The sequence below is a fragment of the Ailuropoda melanoleuca genome, chromosome 3 (assembly GCF_002007445.2).
Source record: "Ailuropoda melanoleuca isolate Jingjing chromosome 3, ASM200744v2, whole genome shotgun sequence".
NCBI lineage: Eukaryota > Metazoa > Chordata > Mammalia > Carnivora > Ursidae > Ailuropoda > Ailuropoda melanoleuca.
In genome coordinates, this window is record NC_048220.1 from 125,727,412 (window position 1) to 125,750,323 (window position 22,912).

Consider the following 22,912-nt stretch of genomic DNA (forward strand, 5'->3'; position numbering starts at 1 on the left):
CAGAAAAGGGAAACAGGAGCTCACAGGGTGTGCTTTGTGGCTTCTGGTGATTATGGGGACTAAGTGTGGTCCTAATGGAAGGGGCAGGGAGAAAATGGGGGGGGGGCACCGAGCATCAGAGAGTGTTCAGAGAATGGTGCAATCAGGCTGAAATAGAGGCGGTCCTGCCGGAGCACTCTTCCCAGAGGAAGCCTAGTCTGGCAGGATCTCAGAGGTTTGCAGGGGCAGCGGGGGAGTCCTGTGATGAGAAGCACCTAGAGGTCCCTTGCCCCAGACTCCTCTGGAAGGAGTCTGGCTCATGCCACCTATCGAACTAACAGCAATTGTTCCTGATGCCTCCCCTTGCTAAGCGTTACAGAGAAGCACTCAAGGAATCATTCATTATCTACCTAAACGGTTTTTTAAAAAGATCATTTTTTGAAGTTTTTGAGAACTTATAAAATAAACTGCTTTTGAGTTGGTTGGCTCAAAAAATAAATAAACAAGTAAAAATAAAAAATATATTCCTGTGGGCAACACACAAATAAAAATAAATAACTTTGAAAGTAGAAAAAGTATGATTTAAACAGGCAGATGACAAAATGAGAAAAAAATAACAAAATATCAGTTAATTATGAACTCTATGGTTATAAAGCAGAAGGCAAGTATCCTTCATAAAAGACAGAAACCATTGAATTTATAAGCAATTATATATATACACACTATATATTTATATATACATGCATTTTAAAAATATATGCATATGTAAGTGCATTGGATATATATAAAGAGAGAGAGACCAGTTTCACAAAATGTACCAAAGCAAATATACAGAGGAATCAGTAGATGAGGAATACTATATGTGAATTATTTGCTGTATTCTAAAATATGGAATCCATGTATGCTATTTCATTGTTGCATATTAATCCTTGAAATATCCAGAGGGATAATACAAGAATAAAAAGACTCTCCCAGCAAAATATAGGAGAAAAAAAGTATAAAAACAATGAAAGTGGCAGAGGGTCAAGGAATCCAATAACAACAGTATATATACATTTTCACCACTTCCACTACCCTTACTTGATCCAAATTGCATCAAGATTATTGCAAGAGCTTTCCTGTCTGTTCACGTCTCTACACCCTAGTCTCAAATCAGCAGCCAGGGTGAGCCTCACAAAATGTTAGATCATTTTAAATTTCTTCTCTGGTTAGTACACTCAAATAATGTCTTACGTCACTCAAAATAAAAGTCATTTGGGCTCCTGGGTGGCACAGCGGTTAAGCGTCTGCCTTCGGCTCAGGGCGTGATCCCGGCGTTATGGGATCGAGCCCCACATCAGGCTCCTCTGCTATGAGCCTGCTTCTTCCTCTCCCACTCCCCCTGCTTGCGTTCCCTCTCTCGCTGGCTGTCTCTGTCTCTGTCGAAATAAATAAATAAAATCTTAAAAAAAAAATTAAAAAAAAAAAAACAAAATAAAATTATTTGTTACCTTAACCAAAAAGACCGGTGTTATTTGCTCACTCCCAATCTTACCTATCAAAAACTTATCTACTCTTCCTTTCAGTCCATCAAAGCCACACTGATGCTCCTTCAGTCCCGTCAACATTGCGTGACAATAGTGTCCGTGCTGGAAGTGCTGAGCACGATCTTATATTCCCATAGCAGAAAGATAGAAAGAAAGAAGAAGCAGTTCATTCATTTTTTATGCAATAGTATAATCCTTAAAATGAATTTGATAGAAATAGTAAAAGGAAAATAAAACTAGATGTCTGTCTCATTTATAAGCTTTGATGTAAATCCTTCTGGTAAATGTTCTGTGTACTATACTTCTTCTTTCATTTGCTAAGGGTTTTCTCATGGGGTGTCCCATGGGTGCCTTCTACGTGTGACAAGTACTCCTGACCCTCACTAGGGTCATTATGGTACGAATAGCTGGTTCTCCAAGCCTGCTCATTGCCTCCGTGACCACCCCCTCTGCCCTTCGGACTATATAGTCTTAACAAAGCAGGACAAATTATTATGCTAAAACTTGGGTCAGTTCCTGTCATTTCACTTTTCAGAATTGCTTAACTAATTCTTAATTCATTCAATAAAATTCAAAATCCCAATAATGTCCTGAAAGGCCCTCAGGATTTTCATCCCACCAGTTTTCTAACTTCATTTTCCAATGCCTTTCATTTATTCACTCCACTACAACTACACAGGGCTCCTAGCTTTTCATCCTTCACTCTGGCATTCTTCCACCTCATGGTCACCTCATACCACTTCCCAAAAAAAAAACTCCTTCCTTCTAATTAATATCCAGATGCTATCCTCTCCCCTAGCTGTATCTTACTTCCTTTATATCTCTTCAAAGGTTGATTTTCAGTGAGGTACTCTGAGGACTCTCTATTTCCTCTCCTTGCTCTTGACACCTCATTTATATGTATGGTGTACATTTTTTCTATAGCAATCTTCAACACCTAGAATATTGCCTGGTGCATAAGTGGAGCTCAATAAATGTTTACTAAATGAGCATGTGGTTTTGTGTCCCTTTATCAATGATTTTGGATGCTTGGATTACCTTCACCCTTATTAATCCTTTTCAGTAATTTCATTCTTACTTTGGCTTGGCCCTAATTCTACTTATCTAGTCTTCAAATAGTTTATTATAGAGATTTAAATTTCACAAGTAGAGACCCAAGTCCCTGAGATTACTGACCATCAGAACATAAGAAGAGGAAAAAAGTATTGGATAAGTCATTGCTTCTTAGAGATGGGATCTTAGATTTTTCCAGCATCTGTGTGATCCCTTGAACCAGTTAAATGGCTCTTCATTAATGCATTGTGTTTCCACAAGTATAAAATAAATACTCAAAAATAAATAATTCATGAAGTATATAGTACAATGTAGATTTCATCTAGGTAACCCTAATTTAGATCATGTGCACAACTGCTCAGCAAACATAGCTGAGATATTCAATTGATGCCTCTACTAACAAAGTGAAATTTTATATGAAAAATGTTGTGAACCATGTGGAGGATTTGTTATTAGTTCCTCTCTTAATTTAGAAAATTATACTATGAATTAATTTTTCTTGATCTAATTTTCCTTGTTGAAGAGGGTATACTATTCCTTCACTATTCATTGTTGATGTCTTCATTAAATGAAGAAATAATTGCCAAGCATCTATTTGTGTCAGGCAGTGGGGTTTTATAAGGTTGTAGCTCACCATGGGTTTTCAGTAATTAAGTTACAAATAACCATTTAACTAAATATGAGACATTCTATGGAGAACTTAGGATATAAATAAGGATATAAATAAGAAGAGGTAGAATATTAACTGAGTTCTTACTTCAATTCAATAATTTAGGGCTAATACTCCCTTTTACAAATGGGAAACAGAAGAAGAAAGAAAGTACCCTATTTGTTTAAGGCCATGTAACTCATATTTTGAAAATTCAACTCAAAACCATTCGGCCCCAAAATCCTTGTTCCAAAAGATTAGAGTCGACTTTCTTGAATATGAATAAATATAATTCCTACTGCCAAAGACTTCATAGTATAAAAGATGAGAGTATAAAATATTTAATACTATGGTATAAGTTGGTGTAAGAGCTGTAATAAAAGTTTGTATGGAATTTTACAGAAACTCAGATTAATACGTAATTTTGCAAATGTGTAATAGGTAGTGAAGCATGGAAAGCTAAAGTGTGATGATGACCTAACTAAATTTGAGAGATATTTAACAAGGATATTCAGTCCATTCTAGAAAATAAGAAAAAAACATTATGATGAATTATTAGATGACTTTCTAAGGTCACTTACAATTCTCTGTGAGTTGTTTTTATCCATCTCTGTCTCCATGAAACAGCTATCTTATTACTCTGAGGTGTGAATATCTATTCTTGGAGCACTTAACTTTATAAACACTCGAAGACTGGAAGGGAGAGTATTAACATTCATTAGATGAATCCTTTATTCACTGTTAACATGTCTCATTTCTCTCCTTCTAAATACAAGTGGTACCTTTCAATTCCATATACAGTAAAAGATAATTGGGTACTTGGAAATAACATAACCAAAGATGAGATCCATGAACATCCCATTGTCAGTCTGTCGCATTAATAAAAATGCAATCATCTTGCTTTATTTTAAATATGCTGTGTGAGAAAAAGAAAAAAAAAGAAATCCAGCATCCCTGGTATGCACCATTGTTGTTTTTATTGCCAGGTTATTCTCTAATGCAAAAATCACAGATGTTGACCAAAATTAAAGTAGTAGTTCACTCTCATGAAACTAGTGCATTACAGATTGCTTAGATAATGTGAGAACGATGAGCATGGCCATATGCTTTATGTCCAGCCATTGGAAATGTTACTACGTTTATTTGATTTAAAACTTTACATTGCATAATCAACCACTCAAAAAGTTTACGTTAAAATATTTTTAAAATGGTACTTTATGTTTTCAACTCTGGGTATTACCCTACACAGTTTCAGTTAATCTTCAGGACTACTGGAATTACTGGAAGTTTCTTTGTACACGTCTATTTCTGCTAGTCATGCCACTAAAACATGTAGTTTAGTAGAGATGCAAAGTAATGAAGTATCTCAACTTTTAATTTCTGTAATTAATGAAAATTAAGAGAAATCAATGTCATAATTTAGCTCTGCCTTGTTTTTATCTAAGTCTAGACAGATAATTGCTTTGGACAGTTCAAATATAAATTCTACAATTTTGTATTGACTTCTCATTTTATGTCAGTGACCCTCTGGGTATTGGGAATGCAGATGTAAAAATGATATGGAAATATCTGTTCATAGAAATAGACAATTACATGTATAGTCAAACATAATGATACGATTTTATGAGTTCCGCATAGACAGTAAAAGAGTGACGATAGTGCTAGCTGGGTTTGTTTTGGAAGGGTAAATGTGTTGCAGTTATATTTGTGTGTGTGTGTGCATGTGTGTGTGTGTGTGTACGTTAATGGTCTCCCTGAGAAGATAACATGTGAAATAATGTTTTCTGTATGAAAAATCTAAAGTACACTTATACACCATCATTTTTTTCCCAATTAGAATACATTCTAAATTTGTACCATGACAAAGGAAAGCCAACAAGACCAGACCAAGTAAATTTCTGGGACCTCTTACAATACCATTTTTTTCTTACATAGTCAGCCACACTGATCTCTTTTCTAATGTTTTGGAGACAGAGTCATTACATATGGATTAAATATGGAAGTAGAGCAATTGCATATGATTACAAGTGAAAGATAAAGAGAAGTGTTGACCTCCTAGGGTTTGGGTTTGAGTAACTGGGAGACTATTAGAGCCATTATGAAGGAACTATGCTTTCCTCCTTCCTCTTTCCCTTTCCTTTCCTTTCCTTTCCTTTCCTTTCCTTTCCTTTCCTTTCCTTTCCTTTCCTTTCCTTTTCTCCTCTCCTCTCCTCTCCTCTCCTCTCCTCTCCTCTCCTCTTTTCTTCTCTCCTTTCTGTCCTTTTCCATTTCCCTCTCCTTCTTCCCCTCATCTCACCTCTCTCCCTCCTCTCCTTCCCTACTTCCTTCCCCTCTTCCTTCTTTTTCTCCTTCCTTCCTTCCTTCCTTCCTTCCTTCCTTCCTTCCTTCCTTCCTTCTTCTTTTTCTCTTTTTTCTTTCTGGAAGGAAAGATTTCAATATATTAATCTTAAAATAATTTTAAATATATTCTACTGGGTCTTGATCCCCCTTGCCCACTCATCCCCATCTCTGTGTGCTTCAATTCAGTAATATTCACTTTAAACTAACTTGGCTTTTCTGTTATTTATATACATATTCTCAATAATATATGTGTGCTCTTATTAATAAATGTAGATATGTTAAAATGAAGAGACTAAATAGAGTAATTGCAGGGTAAAGAAGATATATGTGACTCACATAACTAACGATTATGAAAAAATCAAATTTAAATTTAATTTCTTATAAGATTGGCCAGAGAAATGAACAGCCATTTCAAGAAAGAGGTTATGCTCGTGGCCAAATAATCATATGAAAAATGTTCGATTTCATTAATAATTAGGGAAATCCCAATTATAACTACAAGAAGAAACTAGTATAAATTCACAGAATGTCTAAAATTCGATGATTGACAGTAACAAGTACTGAAAAGGAGGTGAAGTAAGGGAATCCCTCAGAATAATCTCAATGCACTGGTAGGATTTTTACATTGGTGGGTTTGCTTTGGGAAAACTGTTTAGCTTATCTACTAAAGTTGAACATTATTTCATTCTGTGACTCAGCAATTCCTTTCTAGGCATGTAGCCAACTTGAATGCATGCACAAGTGAATAAGAAGACATTTATAAGAATGTTTATAATAACATTTTTCATAGTAAACTAAAACTGAAAACTACCTATGCTTGTCTATTGTTACATAAATTATGGTTTATTAATATAGTGGAGGACTACATAGTAATATAGATAAACAAGCCATGGGTGCCCATATCAACATGGATGAAATTCACAAACACAGTATTAAGAAAATACTTCAATAACAAAAACACACATTGTAAAATACAGGGGTCTGACGCTTTATTCTATTTGAAAATGAGTTTGGCTTGATTTTGCATTTTAATTGAGGTTGATCACCTAACCATAACTATAGCTGCACCAAATTAATATTTGACCTAAACAACCTATTTTGAACTGAGGGTTAATTGTTTCATTGACCCGTTAAATAGAATGTGCATCTCAAAGATTCAATTCCAAAGAGGAAGTATTAAATAGGTGATCAGTATGAAAAGGTGCAAATGGTATGAGCACATCCAGATTTCTATTATACCTGTTCCTACTTGTATTGGTTTGCTAGGACTACCACAACAAAATACCACAGACTGGGTGGCTTCAGTAACAGAAATCTGTTTTCTCATATATCTAGAAGATAGAAACCCAAAAGCAATGTATCAGCAGATTTGTTTTCTTCCGGGACCTCTTTTCTTGGCTTCCAGGTGACAGTCTTTTCACTGTGAACTCAAATGATCTGTCCTTTGTGTGTGCATGCCTGATATTTTTTTTGTGTGTTTCTAAATTTTCTCTTCTTATAAGGACACCAGTCAGATTGGATTAGAGTCCACCCTAATGTTCATTTGAACTTAATTCACTTATTTAAAAGTCTTATCTCAAAATGCAGTCACATTCTGAGGCACTGGAGGTAGGGTTTCAACATATGAATTTTATGGGAACACATTGCAGCCTACAACATTACTTTTTTGTCATCATACCCTAAACTCATTCTATTGCTTCATGGAATGATACCTATGAATATTGAAAGAAATGAGAAATAAACATAGTCTAATTTTCTAATTAATCATCATGGAACACTGCTTATGGATATGTGGTAGTTCATGGACAAAGGCAAATATTTTGTCTTGCTGTTTACAGACCTGAAAAAAAAATTTGAAAATTTAGCAACAGAGTGTGAAGATGTTGTTTCTTTTTTGAATGCCTACCAGAATATATACAACTGTAGAAGAGGATCTAAGTAAAAATGCAAATGTTAGGACCCATCTTTGTCAATGTTAGTCAGCCCCTTCTTCTGTTCAGTGCGCCTTCTGAGTACCTACCTAGCAGTCACGATGGCAAGGATCAAGGTCATTGTGAGGTTTAGCAGTATGAACTTCCACCCGCCAACTCTAATTTGATTATCACCACTGCTCAGTGCCTGCCATTGCAGAGGCTGACACATAACTCCCAATATATCACCATTTCATGGACATTGTTAACTGAATAGCAATCAGACAGCTCTCTGGTAGCAGAAGAATAACACCAGACACCTTTGATCATGGAGGGTTGGTGCTTTCTCATTGTGAGAAAAGACACATATCAGGAAACAGATTTGCATTCTCTGGCTGAAGCACTTCTGTCAGTACTAACATTCATGGACATCCAGAATATTTTATCCATCCCACATTTATTCCATACAAGATAACTTTCATCTAGACAATCAATTTTATGATTATGGATTCCTGTCTAAAGAAATAATTTATCCTGAAATCAGCTCATTTGATAGGATAGTGAAATGACTTGCTGAAAAGTCAGCTACCACACCAACTGGAAGATAGAACCCTAAAAATTTAAAACAGTTATCTCAGAGGATAGTTTCAGACATGACTCAAACCAGAAACCAGTGTTTGGTGCCATCTTTGTCATAGCAAGGAAAGAAAGGATAAAACTAACATTTTTCCTATCATAATTATCATAGACCCTCAGATATTTTCTTTTCTTCTTGCACCATGACCTGGAACTCATTTGGTTTGAAAGCACCAGTGACCTAAATGAAGGCTTCTAATAGGGAATATGGTCATTCTTTCACTGAATCTGAAATCGAGACCATCTTGGGGCTATTGGTTTTCTACTGAACAAGCAGATATGGGTGACACTGGCGATGAAATCCTAATTACAATAGGTGGAGTGGATTGCTGTTACATTGTAGGAATGGAAGATCATATCATAAATCTAAAGGATTCACTGAAATGACTTCTAGTACTTTCTTGCCCAGTGATCCTGGTCAATGGATAACCAAGGCAATAAAGCTCAGATCATCAGAGACTCAGCTCCTAAAGATTAAATATTTGAATCATTCCACCAGATAAAGAGCCCTGTTAGGTGAGGTGCTGGCAGAAGATAAATGGAATATGGAAAGCCTGGTAGAAGGAGACAGCAGTGATTACCAACTTAGGCTCAGGAACAGTTGCGGAAATGAGAAAGCAGAAGCTGCCTGTGATGTTAATTATAATGCCCTTTATCTCTTTGCTGTTTCATATGAAGAACGTGGTGGTACCTAACATTTTAAGTTTCAGGTGGACATGTGGCTGAACTGTCATTATATCAGGATATTTGATAGCTGATAGACTTTTTTGTGTTCTCTGCTACACAGTTTTTCAACCAAGAAAGGACAATAGCGGATGTTGTGGGGCAAAAGGGATGTAATGTGCAGGATATTTTCTATTCATCCATCTTCGCTTTTGTTCTTGGAGACTGACAGACCTTGACTAAATCAAAAGGCTCTCTTGCTCTCTATTCTCTGGAGACTGATGACCAGAGATGGGTACCAGCTGGACAATAAAGGGAAAAAAGGTGAGTGAGCTTGGGATATTTATTGTCTCAGCTCTATCTGTGAGGGTTTATTGCATTCTGATGATATCTTCTTATCAAAAGTCACTACTTGTGTTAAGAGAGCTCTCTTTAAGCAGTCCTTTCTCTGTGCTCTGGTAACACCTCTTCCCCTACTTTCTCTTGCTGCTTCTGATCCCTGGTGGGTATGGCTCCCCACTGTTTATCGTTGTAGCAAGCTACCCTGTTCACACAATCATAATTAGGCCATATGTTAAACTCTTCTAAAGTTAACATAATCTATTGGTTCATGTGACAGATTCGGATATTAAGAATAAAATATAATATTAAAAAGGATTTGATAAATATAATTTGTTCCATATTAATATGCCTACATAAAGTCAAAGAACATCTCAAATAACCTTGAAAAATTTTTGGAATTTTCTTACATTGGCATAAAGGACTTTCACTTGATGCCTAAAACTATTACTATCTATTGATAAGCAGAATTGGCTACTGAAAGACTATTAATATACAAGAGAATCAGGCAAAGAAAAAAGTGCCATTTTGTGAGAAATTTAGTAACTAATGGCACTGTGCCAGGCAAGAAGCAGATGTTTAACTATAACCGTCAACAAAACATGAATAGAAAAAAAATAGCATCATATTATGGAGGTTTTGTTTAGAAAGTACAAAATATGAACCCTAAATAAACACCAAGATGGGAAAACAAAGGTATAGTGAAATCAGTCACTTTTTCTGTGATGTTTCTCAAGGATAGATGATTCCTTTTAATTCAAAGACTACTATAATAAGAAAAAAATTCAAAAATCAATGAATTTGATGGTTCACAAAATTTTTTGGAAAGTTTAGAATAAAACTTCTGGCAAGTAGTGAGAGCAAAGTTCAGTGATGTGGCTAGACTATATTAACATTTGGAACAAATATGGATACAGAATCCAGGAAGCATTGTACCAGTTTGTAGAGCTCAACTAAAACCACTGATCTAGAAAGACTTGTTTTATGAAAACAGTCTTTCACCAGAGAATTAATATCTTTCACCAGTGATTTTATTCAATAAAATGAAAAAAATATATTCCCTTATATGAAAAGTGTCAGTTCAGAGATCCTTCTATGCTCAATTTACAGATCATTTCATGGGCAAATGTCTAAATCTCTTTTCCCTTTGGCCACATAGCATGCTTTCATTATGCTTTCATGGATATTGAATAGTAACTACAAAATGGTTATTCCTCAAAAGGGTAAATTTTATATTTGGTAACATAACCATGCCAAATTTGCAACAGCAATCTTTTAAACATAGCTAAGTTATTTATTATATTGATATGTAATGACCCTTGATTTGTTGAAACATTTTCTTCATTTTTTGAGCATTTCCAAATAATAATAATAATAATAATAAACAATGACGTGAATGTAGGTGTGGAAATTTGTATCCAAAGGCAAAAGCAGTGTTTTATGTGATAACTTTTGAGAATAAAAAGTCAAAGAATCAGTATACTTTAATGATTATTACACTATACAAACTCACAGGTATGATTCCACACTGTTGTTTCCAGTAATAACCAGTGTTATACCTACAGTCTACTCCCTAACAGATGGTGGAACAGATAATGCTATCCTCCAATGGCTACACATCTGATTCTTTAAAGAATATTAGTGAATTTTTAAGAGAAGTACAAACTGGGAAGGCTCTCTTCATGCATAAACATTTATTTGAGTTTAAATTATCCAGTTAAATGGTAGTGGTATTTTTTTTGTAAAACACTGTTAGCAGTTTTAATGTTTATGCAGGTGTGTACTTGAATTCTAAGGGGATTTTTTCCATTCTGTTTAAAATGTAGTTAAGAGTAAGAAGTGAAAAATACCTGATATAATTTCAATCAACTTGTCAAGTTTTATAAGTAGACTGTTTATAGAGGCATGGGGTATTTTAAAAAGACAATAGAGACAACCCAGTCTATCACATTTATTCTATAAAGGTGAAAACCAACAGTCAGATAGCTTAAGTGGCACATGAAGGGCACAAGGCTAATGAATGCAGAACATCACTAGAGTGCAACATCCTGTTCTCCCTTGCAACTATACCAATTTTACATTCCCACCAAAAGTGTGTAAATGTTCCCTTTTCTCCACATCCTCATTAACAATTATTTTTTGTCTTTTTGATAGTAGCTGTCAAAACAGATGTGAAGTAATACCTCATGGTGGTTTTGATTTGCATTTCCTTGATGACTAGTGAAAAAATTCAAAATAGAACTACCGTATGATCCAGCAATCCCTCTTCTGGGTATATATTCAAAAAATTGATATGAGGGTCTTGAAGAGTTATCTGCCTCTTATGCTTCTTGCAGCATGATTCACAATACCCATGATATGGAAATAACTTAAGTGTCTGTCAACAGATAAATGGATAAAGAAAATGGGGTGAAACAATTTTTTTTTGAAAAGAAAATATGGTAAATAAGGGCAATGAATATTATTCAGCCTTTAAAAAGAAGGAAATTCTGGGGGTACCCGGGTGGCTTAGTTGGTTAAGGGTCCAATTCATAATTTCAACTCAGGTCTCAATCTCAGAATTGTGAGTTCAAGCCCCATGTTAAGCTTCAAGCTGTGTGTAGACTTTCCTTTAAAAAAATAAATAAATAAATAAGAAATAAGAAATTCTGGCATTTACAATAACATGGATGATGAGCCTGAAGAACATTATATTAAATGAAATAAGCCAGATATATAAAAACAAATACTGCTTGAGCTCCCATATATGGAGAGTCAAACTCATAGAAGCAGAGAGTAGAAACGTCATTTTCAAGAAATGGAGAAAGAGTAATGGAGTGATGTTGGTCAAAAATGTGGTAATTTTAATTAACAATATTGTATTGTGTACTTGAAATGTCCTAAGAAGGTCGATCTTAAGTGTTTCTACCACATACAAAAAGAAGAAAATGATAACTATTTGAGGTGATTGGATATATTAATTAGATTGATTGTGGTGTACATTTCACAATGTATACATATACCAAAATATCAGGTTGTGTACCTTAAATATAGACAATTTTTATTTGACAATTATACCCCCAATAAAGCTAAAATGTACAGTGTTTTAAATCATTAATTATTTTTTCCAAACTATTCTACTGCTAATAATTTATGTGACACTTTTCAAAATTGAAATGTCTTTAAAACATGTGTATCTTTCATTGTACACATTCTGCTTTAGGAACTAAATACCTAAAATATTTTTAAATTACACAAACATGAAGGATGATTTCCAAAAATATAAGGTAGGAGAAAGATTCCATTAATTTCATTATTATTCTGAGAAACATATTAACAAACACGGAATATCCTTGGGGTGTATATTATTAAATATGTGATAAATGGTAAAAAAATATGTTGCCTACTATAAACAAAGCTTAGGCCTTATTATTAATATCTAAATACAATATTGAAGAAAGTGATTGTCTTCAGCTGAGCTAGTTGACATTATGCAGTCCTATAAACAGAAAGAAATTTATAGGCCTAACAGGGTGAAGAAATCACTAGTCGAGTATGAAGCATTTGTCTATGCCGAGCATGTAGCTGAGAGAGCTACTGATTAGAAGACAACTACTCCCCTGACCCCCTCCCTACATACACTATCACACGTCACATTTCACTGCAGTTGGGTGAAGTCATAAAAAGCATGCCTACGCTACTACTAAAATCACATCAGTTTGTTTTCGTCATAAGGCTTTCCACACTCAGTCCTTTCAGAAGGCCAGTGTAGAGATAGTACTATATCGTACCTATGTCAGTTCTCCTCATTATCATTAAATCCCTTCCAATGTCCTTTATTGAGATCTGACCACATTTACTTCTGGCCTATTCAGAGATATAGGGAAGGGTCTACCACACAGCATAGCAGATACTTCTCATACCAAGTGTACATGGAGACTATGTGGGTCAAGTGTCCTTTCTGGGCAGCAGCCTTTTGTAAGTCTCATAAAAATCTCCATTTGGATTCTGTCTCTTTTCTGGTCACTTGAGGTAAGTGTAGCACGTATGCACCAAATGAAAGGCGTGTGCCTATCAAGATGCAAATAAATCCACTAAATGTTGTGCTTCCTTCTTATTGGTGGGATCCTTCAAACAGAGTGTTTTGTTTTCTGATGCTTGGGAAAATCATATAGTAATTTCCTAAAATTTCATACTGATAACTGGCCTCTGAATTTAGCTGGTTGCCGAATGTGTTAATCAACTTCTATATGTTGTGTCAAAAACACTTCCTGGAAAGCCACCTATTTAAGCTGAGCTATATGACTTGTGGAGACCAGCACAAATAAAAATTCAGGTTCTCAACAAAGAACAGAGGGATTCTGTTTCACAGTTGTTATTGACTGAATTCTGCCAACAGCCTCAAAAGCTTGGAAGCAAATCCTTCCCAAGTTGGGCCTTCAGATGAGCCTCTGTCCCTAGCTGACATCTTGATTGCAGCTTTGTGAGAAACGCTAAAGTGGAGGATCCAGTTAAGCCATTGCCAGATTCCTGACCTAAAGAGAGTGTGACATAATAAGCATGCTGTGTTTCAAACACTAAGTTTGTGGTAATTTGTTATGTAAGAATACATAACTAACATTTAATAAATGTTGAAGATCACATTTGATTAGTCAATACTTATCAAGTAAATCCTTGAAAATAGTATACCTCTTATGAAGTTATTAGACTCCTAATCATTTCTTCTGAAATTCAAAATAGTAAAGACTCTTCAGGTATCTTCTGTTGCTTTTCTGTATATATTCTAACTATTTTACACTGTAGTCTTTAGTTTCAATAGATTATGTTTTATTCTTACACTGAGTCTGGACAGCTGTAAATTTCATTATTAAATGTCTCAAGGATAACACTATGATTAGGATAGTTTCCAAGTCTCACAGAAGCATTGGGATGGCAATGTGAACCAGCTCTTATTTCCAATACTAATCTTAAAATAATACGATTAGGGCCTCCCTCTTCTCTGGTTATTGGATTTACTTTTGCCAGTGCTTTCTGTAGCCGCTGGGAATAGTATCATTTGTAATTTCCCTGTCACTTTGGCTTTCTTTTTCTACTAATTTAGCCATTTACAAAAGGATCATATGAATAATCTAAATTCCATTGATATTGTCTGTCACATGCCACTGACTTTCATTAGCTCAAACTTGAAGCAGTTGGCAACCATCCCAGCATAAAAAAATATTTTACATCCAATAAACCTTTTCCCCCCCACACTTATGGAGGGGAGGATGTCTCTGCATCAATCGCACTATTGTTATTAATCTGCATGCTACATAGTCAGGAACTCAGTATCAGTTGGTTTATGTTCAGAATTCACAAAAGTATCCAAGAAAATACTTAACTTGAATGTTTACACAACAAGTAACAGGAGTTTGCACAATATTCCAAGTGTAACTTCCAGGCTTCTCAACCTCATGGTGAACATTGGATTGTAAGGATTAGGTAGAGAAAATGGGATCAATTTCATATCAAGGACGCTATACCTTCAATTCGCTACCTATCTTTTTTACTGTGCTTATTATATAGCCCTTTTGAAAGTACATATTAAGATGTATTCTTCTTTGTGCAGCTTCGTATCATCAAAAAGTCGAGAATAACCAATCCCCAAAACCAAGTACAACCTGAATGTTCCATCTTTGTGTTAATTTATATATTTGGAGAGCAGTATTGCAAGAAGATAGATCAATGTCATAATATCAAGTCTCCTTTGTACTGTTCTAAAAATGGAAAAGGTGAGCGGCACCTGGGTGCCTCAGTCAGTTAAGCTGCAGACTCTTGATTTCAGCTCTGGTCTAAATCCATCCCTTAGATGGAACCCCGGGGCTCACTCCATGCTCAGCAGAGAGTCTCCTTGAGGATTCTCTCTCCCACTCCCTCTGCTCCTCCCCCTGCTTGCACTCTCTCTCTCTTTCTCTTTTTCTCTCTCAAATGAATACATAAATCTTTTTAAAAAATGGGAAAGGGAACAAAAACAAAGAAACAAAATTTAATGGAATGGTGACTATGAAATTTAAAAACTAAATAAACTCCATTATCCACAATTTTTTCTTTCAAAAGGAAACGTCTCTAGTAGGAGCTAGTAGAAATAACAAGTTATGTCAAAAGATCGATGTATATTTATTGTCTATCATTAGCTTATCATATTCATAGATTAAGTGGGAAAATATGAAAATTCAAAATTTAGAAGATATTTTCTCAATACTAAGATCATAAAGTTTATAGGTATGTTTATTCATGCTTATATCAGTTAGACTCTTTATCAAAGTACTTTATAAAAAGTAAGAAATATAAGCATGCCATAAAATCATTGGCACAATTGAAATCCTAAAATGTAAGTCTATAAAATACAACATATAGAACAAACAATAAAATGATAGTCACATATTTTAAGCTAATGGTTTTTCCAAATAACACATCATCTTTACAAGGAGAAATGGGATAGACTAAAATACCCATGGCATTATCTATAGATTCAGCCTACTTAGTCATCGTCCTAAGGGTAGAGCTTTGGGTAAGAGGATAACATGATTATTTTCCCATAATGTGTTTGCTAACTCTCTTTAGCCCTAGGCTGATGTAGTTGCTAACTACAAACACCACTAACGGGAAGAACTTCTGTCTTTTTGTTTGATTGGTTTGGTTTAAACAACAAACATCTCTTTCTCACAGTTCTACAGGCTGAAAAGTCCAATATCAAGGTTCTAAGTGAGCTCTTGGTGAGAACTTTCCTTCTATCTTGCAGAAGGTTGTCTTCCTGCTGGTGTCCTCCCATGATTGAGAGAGATCTCCAGAGAAAGCTCTGTGTTGTCTCATCTTATAAGGACACTAATCTAATTGCAAGGGCCCGACTCTCATGATCTCATACAAGGTCATGCCTCCCAAATACCTCTTTTCCAAGAGATCATGCCTCTTTTCCAAATACCATAATACTGGGGATTAGGGCCTCAAGATATAAATTTGGGGAGACACTTCAGTTTATAGCAGTTTTTTTTTTTTTTTTAATTGCAAGATTACTACAGTACTGTCCTACAAGAGAGTCTGGGAAATATAGTACTTTCACTTGGGATTTTTCAAATTCTGGAATAAGGAAGGTACATAAAAAGGAGATTAGGGGATGCTGGTGTCATCTGGTGGGCATCACCTAAAGGCAGCATTAAAGACCGTATGAAGCTGACGCACCCCCCCACACACACACAGACACCTTCACCACCTATCGCTGTTTTGCAGTTCTTGTAGACTTTTTTTTTTTTTTAACGTATAATGTACTATTTGTTTCAGGGTTGTGATTCAACAGTCTTACACAATACACAGCGCTCACCACAACACATACCCTCCCCAATGTCCATCACCCAAGCCACCCCATTCCTCCCACACCGCTCCACTTCAGCAACCCTCAGTTTGTTTCCTGAGATTAAGAGTCTCTTGTGGTTTGTCTCCCTCTCTGCTTTCCTCTTGTGTCATCTTTTCCTCTCTTGCCCTATGATCCTCTGCCTTGTTTCTCAAGTTCCACATATCATTGAGATCATATTATAATTGTCTTTCTCCGATTGACTTATTTCTCTTAGCATAATACCCTCTAGTTCTATCCACATCATTGCCATTGGCACGATTTCATTTTTTTGATGGCTACATAATATTCCTGTGTGTGTGTGTGTGTGTGTGTGTGTATCACATCTTCTTTATCCATTCATCTTTTGATGGACATGTGGGCTCTTTCCATAGTTTGGCTATTGTGGACATTGCTGCTATGAACATTGGGGTGCAGGTACCCTTTTGGATCACTATGTTTGTATCTTTGGGGTAAATACCCAGTAGTACAATTGCCGGGTCATAGGGTAGCTCTATTTTTAACTTTCTGATTAACCTTCATACTGTTTGCCAGAGTGGCTGCACGAGCTTGCATTCCCACCAACAGTGTGGGAGGGTTCCCCTTTCTCTGCATCCTCACCAACATCTGTCATTTCCTGACTTATTAATTTTAGCCATTCTGAGTGGTATGAGGTCATATCTCATACCACCCTGAATGTACCTGATCTCATCTTGTAGACTTTTAATCATTTTCTATTGACACCTAGAAAAATAAATGAGATTATACTCAACATATGGCTGTATGGCTCTTTATCCATTTCATACACTGTTGAATCTTTTCTCATGTCCATAAACATGAACCCATCAATTTGAACAGGTCCCTGATATTTCACAGTCTGGATGAACCATACTTTATTTAACCAAATGCCTACTGTCAGGATTTTTAAGAATATACGTAGATTGTTCCCAGATGTCCCCTACTAAAAACAAAATTATGAAGAAAATTTCAGAAGTGAAATCTAATGATAAGTGTCTGAAAGTAAGATTGCTTAAAAAATATGAACAGTTTTAGACTTGGTATATGCATTATTAAATTGTCCTTAAGAAACATTTTATCAAATTAGACCTATGAGTAGCATTAGAACATGTTTGTTTCCCCATGTCTTCAACAACCCTGGGTGTGAGCATTAATATTTTTTTCCCATTTAAATAGAGAAAATTATTGGGACCCTGCTCCTATTTCTTTTTCTTAATTGAAATGTAATTGACATATAACATTGTGTAAGTGTACATGTTGATTTGATACATTTATGTACATTGCAGCATGATTACCGCCATAGTCTTAGATATCACTTCAGTTAGTGGCCTAAGTATAGTTTCTTTTTTGTGGTGAAAACATTTAAGATCTAGGGGCACCTGGGTGGCTCAGTCGGTTAAGTGCTGGACTCCTGGTTTTGGTTCAGGTCATGATCTCATGGGTCGGAAGATTGAGCCACACATAGGGCTCCATGCTCAGCAGGGAGCTGCTTGAAGATTCTCTCCAGCGGCCCCTTCCCCTATTCATGCACACATGCACACTATCTCTCTATTTCTAAAATAAAGAAATAAATCTTTTTTTTAAAAAAGCCATATAAGATCTAGTCTTGTAGCAACTTTAAAGTATATAATACAGTATTGTTGACTATAACCACAATGCTGTGCGTTCAACCTCCAGAACTTGTCCTTTGACTACAAGTTTGTAGCTGTTGACCAATATCTGTTTTTGGAGCCCTGTGTTTGAAAGATGAGTCAGAACCGGGAAAGATCATAGCAGGAACGTGATATGAAGTTGATAATCATAATAAACTTAACATCTACGCCTGTAACTAAAGCAATAAATAATTCTAAAACCTCACATGGGGATTACCTACACATGAGAGGAAACTAAAGAGAATATTTACATATAGATGAGCTTCCATGTTTTAAATAAAATTGTTATTAAAATATCATGAGATAACATGCACTACACACTTAAATGTTCTAGGGAATTTACATGTATTAAATTAATCATCACAACAACTTCATGAGGCAGGTAGATCAGTATCCCCCTTTTCTTGATGAGAAAAATAAAGTACAGGGAAGATAAATAACATGAGCAAAATCACTTACTAAGGTTTGAACAGTCAATTTAATTCCTAAGTTCATACCCTTAACCATGGAATTATTAGGTTGCCTTCTCCAAAAACTTAGTGGGAAAACAATGGTCACTGATTGAGAATTAGAAATTGGAGACATGGCAGTATTTCTATAACAAGTGAAGTATTAACAAAAAACTAATTTTTATGATAAATTTCATGCTATATTAAGTGTACATACTTTCCCACACACATTCTAACATACAGATATACACACATAGAAAATATTTTATGAAAAATTGGCAGGAACATTATTTTAATTGATTAAGAGACATTATTTTTTAAGAGCACTAGAAAAATAACTACAAGTCACTTGCCAAAATGGAGAAGTAGGTAGAAGTGAGATAAAGGCCGATAAACGAAGAGGTCAGTTCATTGGACATTAACAAGCTTCTTTATCTGTGTGATTCCGTGTATCTATTTCTATAATGATGTGATATTAAAGAACACTTTGCATGTGGTTATATTACTTACATTTTTATGATTTTTCCTCTTTTTACATTCTATTTCTAAGCAAAAGTTTGCATTTTAGATTTTTAGAATCTGAGTGCTTATCAAAAAAGATATTGCAAAATTAAGTCTAATTTTTCATATAACCTTACAAAAATATTTTCATAGTTACATATCTTTATTACAAATACCACAACACAGACCAATTAATACCAAAGCTGTTGAAATGTAAATTGGTTATATTTTTAATAATGAAATAATAGTGAAACCCATGTTTTGTATACTCTCTTTTTCTCATAGGTTACCATTTTAACTGCAAATCTTATCAGATTTTGATTTATCTCTTTATCCATTCTTGTAGCTAATGGGGAACAAATTACTTATTACTCATGAAAGACACTAACTACCTAGTGTTGCAGAAAAAGAGAATATTACAATTTACATTTAAATGAGATTTGAAATGTTAATGAACAGATCCAGTATTCTAATTATCTCTACAAATGCTTTAAATTAAGGTGAACTTTTGTAGATGGATCATTCCTTGAGTCTTAGTCTAGAGTGCCCTACAGGGTTGCTTGATAGCATATAAAGTATATAGCATACACATTAGATATAGGTATTATTATAATGTAAATTATATAGTCAAATACCTGATTATTATTAATAAATATATAATTTTACTATAATGAATGATCATAACCCCATAAACTATTTTAAAATCACAAAATTAAGACAGTATTAATTTGGGGGTTTTATTCATTTATTTTCTTCTGCTTAAAAAAACAGACATAATTGGTTAGAAAAATAGTTTTGATAAACATTTCCATACAATATAGATATTTCCTTCTTACTGTAACATAACACTTTCTACAATGTATCAATGCATTTGTAAGCAGTAAATAAGAATACAATGGAAAATAAGGTCATATGTAATTTTTCAGTAGTTCACTATGCTTTAAGATACCAAAGAACATGAATTCAACCTAAAACCTTCCTTCTGACTAAATGTAGTGACTCATGGGGAAAAACATTGAATACAAACACCTCATCTTTTTCTTTTTTACCCTTGTTTAAATATTTGCACTCTCCTAGAAGAGAGGATTGTGGTTTCCCCCCAAATTTATGCAATTTTCTTGATACATGTATTTGATGAAGCATCCCAGGATACAAGAACTCAAGTAGTAACTGAACAAGAGGAGTCCTAAGTATTGAAGAGAAATTAATAAAACATTTTGAATAAAAAATAGAATAATAGGCCTAAAGGAGTCTACATTGCTCATAGGTGTTGAGGGTAAGAGTGGCAGAAACGAAAACTTAATATATCAAGTTATCATAGTTATTATCTGCTTTAAACGGGATTGAAAAAACCGGCAGTGAATTACAGGTAATGGTGACAAGGCCTGGCACTGCACGATGCCACTTCATGGTATTTGGTCTTCTTTGATAATGTGAATAGCTTCTTCTTCATGAGTGGAGAAGACAGGCACACAAAACATCAGATTTATGCTTTGAATCAGAGCAAAGAAGAAACAGGAAAGTGAACCATAGTCATCAATCCTCCCTGATGTTACAAAATTTCATCCGGGGCGTGATGATGTCCAGTATTAGTTTCCTCAGGCTGCTAAAACAAAATGCCATAGAATGGGTAGCTTGGATAACAGAAATCAACTTCTCACAGTTTTAGAGGCCCAGGATACCAGCATTGTCAGGTCCTGGTGAGAACCTTCTTTCTGGCTTACAGAAGGTTGCCTTCTTGCTATTTCCTTACATGGCAGAGAGAAAGGGAGAGGGAGGGAGCTCTCTGGTCTCTTCCTAGAAAAGCACTAATCCCATCATGAAGGCCCTACCTTTGTAACATCATATAAACTTAATTAACCTTTTAAAGGTTCCACTTCCAAATGCCACCATGTTAGGGGTTAGAGCTTTAACACATAAATTTTGGAGGGACACAATTCAGTCCATAGTATTTCATCAGTTTTGTGCTCCCAAAATACAATGGTGAGACAGGCATAGGATAGACATTCCATTCCAAAAGGGAGAAATAGGAAAGCAAGAAGGGATGATGGGTTCTAAGAAGTCCAAAACCTAGCAAAGAAAATTCTATGACATCTTAACACACAAGAATAATTCTCAGTTTACTGTTCTGTCTTCCAAGTCCACTGGAGTGCCAACTGGCCCAGGGAAGCCAGAGAGCCAGCCCCACCCTCTGAAACCGGGGAACTAACTTTGCCCCTGGCCTGTGATGGGAGTAGCAGGCCTGATGATCTTTGAGTTGCCTTTGGCATTATTCTTTCCTTTTTGGGGGGAATAATGTCTATTGTTAGTAGTTCTTTGCTTTGTCTTGTAGAATCCAGGAAGTCCAATAGCCTTCCTTCATTCTTTTTCTGTTTGATCTTCCCTTTTATTTAAAACAGCCGTGTCTTTGCTAGCATAATCTATCTCTATTCCTAGCCTCTGCTAAAAGCTGGTTAAATTCGTGAATCACATCCATAATCTCTATCAAATGACTGCTGAGCCATACCTTTAGCAGTTCTTTAGATTAAGCTTTCCCACTTTTTGTAATATAAATAGGCTGGTTCATTTTTGCTTAACAATTCTATCTTCAATTTTCTCTCTCTCTTGTCGCATTTTACTGTAAGCACTCAGGACAAACAAAGGTGCTCCTTCAACATCTTGCTTAGAAATATCCTCAGATTATCCAATTTCATCTCTTCCAAGTTGTACCTTACACAAAAACTAGAACACAATTCAGCCAATTTCTTGGCCACTTTGTAACAGGAATTGCTTTTGCTCCGTTTCCAATAGCATCTTCCTCATTTCTGTCTGAATGGCCTTTACTGTCACTATTTCTACGAACATTCTGTTCATGATGATTTATGTATTCTCTAAGAAGACGGTAGATTTCTGTACAGCCCCCTCTTTCTCTCTCTCTCTCTTTTTTTTCTGAGATCTCATCAGAATCAACTTTAATGGTCCCTTCATGACAATCTCAGCTTTTTCTGACATGCACCTCAAAACACTCCTAGCCGGTAGAGAGCAAGATGGAGTCTCTCATGTCAAGCAGGGGCCCGAGTCAAGCAATAATGCAAGCAGGTGAGGTACTGCAGCTATGAGATATCACAGGGACCAATGTCACCTGACACCCCAGAACTGATAACCAACAGAAGCAGAGGAGGTCTGCAAGGGCCTGAGACCAACTAAATCCCTTTAAAAGGGGGAGAATTTTGCAACAAACCGTCAAACTCTTCAAATGTGACCCCTCTATGTCCGCCCCCTTAAAAAAGGCAGCTGCCACAGAAGGCTCTGCCCGATTGATCTCGGAACAGAACTGAGATCCTTCACTGCTTGAACATCAGAAGCAGTAAGTGCTGAGAACCGACCTGGGCTAGACCAAGGCTTATCCCAACCATGTGCCCACAGACTGACATTGCATTTTGTTCATTAACTTCCTGCATCCTTCTGTTATCTTGTTTGTTGTGTGGCTTGTCTTATGCCCTGCTCTGTGTGCTGTGTAAAAAGCCAAGTTTAATCACATGGTAAAATGTCATTGAGTTTGGAATCCTGAACCTACTTTATAATTGTGATTTAACTTTGCCTTCTGATTGTATAAAGCTGACATTGTGGAAAGACACAACTCATGTTTGAGCCTTCATAGCGTGCTCATGACACAGCTTGTACCCATTACCCAATTTAAAAGACAATTTCACATCTTTTTTTAAGATTTTTATTTATTCATTTGAGAGAGAGGGCAGTGGGGAGGAGCAGAGGGAGAGGGAGAGAGAGAGAATATCTCTAGCAGACACCTGGTGAGCACAGAACTGGACTCAGGGCTCGATCACATGACTGTGAGATCATGACCTGAGTCGT